Source organism: Amphibalanus amphitrite, unplaced genomic scaffold (assembly GCF_019059575.1).
Source record: "Amphibalanus amphitrite isolate SeventyFive unplaced genomic scaffold, NRLGWU_Aamphi_draft 000292F_arrow, whole genome shotgun sequence".
NCBI classification, from domain to species: Eukaryota; Metazoa; Arthropoda; class Thecostraca; order Balanomorpha; family Balanidae; genus Amphibalanus; species Amphibalanus amphitrite.
The window spans coordinates 110445-112043 of record NW_024881787.1 but is presented as its reverse complement, the minus strand read 5'-3'; the positions used below and the strand labels follow the sequence as shown (position 1 = coordinate 112043).

The 1599-nt window shown below is 44.2% G+C and overlaps 1 non-coding gene across 1 annotated transcript; it reads right to left on the bottom strand.

Moving 5' to 3' along the window:
• Nucleotides 1–486: 486 nt before the first annotated feature.
• On the bottom strand, nt 487–559 carry Trnak-cuu. Its single transcript has one exon. It is a non-coding gene; the product is annotated as a tRNA-Lys (tRNA).
• Between the last annotated feature and the right edge of the window lie 1040 nt (nt 560–1599).

Below are 1599 nucleotides of genomic sequence, written 5' to 3'. Positions count from 1 at the left end.
GTTCCCGTCTGGTACATCAGCTGGATCACGCTCAGCTGGTGACACACAACAGTACAACCTATTACACCTGCCACTGCCCAAATGCACGAGGAAATATATCAGTTTTTACAATGTGCTAGATCTTAAGGCTCAAATGCAAAGTAAATAATCTAAATTAGCAATATCAGCCCCAATAGCACGTGGAACTCGCGCCATAATTGCCGCAACGAGCGTAATGTCTACAATATATCAGTTTTCTAGCCACAGTTTATCAGTTTAATATCCACGGCCAACTGCTCATCATTGTCAGTGGCACAATAATCAAAAATACTGACCTTTCACCTTTCATTTCACGCAAATAGATCAGTGCCGGCTCATTCTCGGCAACACCCTCATGGCAAAATGTCGCTGATACAAACAACGCATCGGGGTTCGCCGCAAACGCCTATTTTTGCGAGGTTCTCGTCCGATCGCCGCAACTAAATCAAAACAAGTCACAACATCTGGCGCCCAACGCGGGGCCCGAACCCACGACCCTGGGATTAAGAGTCCCATGCTCTACCGACTGAGCTAGCCGGGCGCACACATGCTGCACACATGCTCTGAGTTCCAATCATGTTCCGCAATACCATGTCTTTCCTATGTACCTTTTTTGTTTCTTTTATTTAGTTGTGCAGGCAAGAGTGCGTTGAAAGAGTTTTGGCACGGCAGAGGTGGGCACATACCCATTTTTCCCGATTTTGGAAATTTGTGGGTGGGGGTGGTTTTTCCCATTATTTCGCGGCTTGTGATTCCAATGATGCCAAAAATATTAAAATCAAAGGTGGTTTAGGGGTCGCGAATTGAGATTGAAATTTGGATATTTACCTAGAAATATGCCTATTTGACGCTGATAATAAATCGCACTAAAGGCAAAGTTTTTGTTTTGAAAGTCGGGTAGAGGGGTCATTGAGCGCTCATTTCCTCATCCAGATCGATGTGCTCCATCACGTGGTTCCGGTTAAATGCTTTACTAGCGATCATTACGATGTCGATATTGTAACATTTGGTGAAAAGCGCCGGGAATCCCGGCGACCAACAACAGGAGCAAAACGCCCCTGTTCTTGGTATCATTCTGGTCAGCGTGTAATCATTTTTGAAATCTTCTGCCTCTTGAAGGTCATGAGTTGTAATGGTGACCTTTGATGACCTGTGAGGTCAAATTAAAATGTGACCTTTCAGTTGCCACGTCTCTGTTCATGACAGGCTCTTTGTGTCCATACAATTAAAGTTTGTGCAAATGAGCTCAGGATACATCTCACAGATCATGGCTTCGAATGGATTTCAAATCATGTAATTAAAAAACGATCGGACCATTTTGACCGTATGCTTCCACAAGAAACTCCATCCTGATCGCTCACGGCTACGATGTAATACACCTATGAGACAGGGTAGGATAAATCTGGGTGTTCTACCCAAAAATATCAACTTCTAATCCGAAAACAAACTCGAAAGCGTCGATTCTTTCCATGCCCACCAATCATGTACTATTGCTTCCAAATTAAGCTTGATCATCATTTCGCTCCAGGACTGTGGTGAATACCTTACCGAATACCAAGTTTTACCGAGATACCCGGCTCG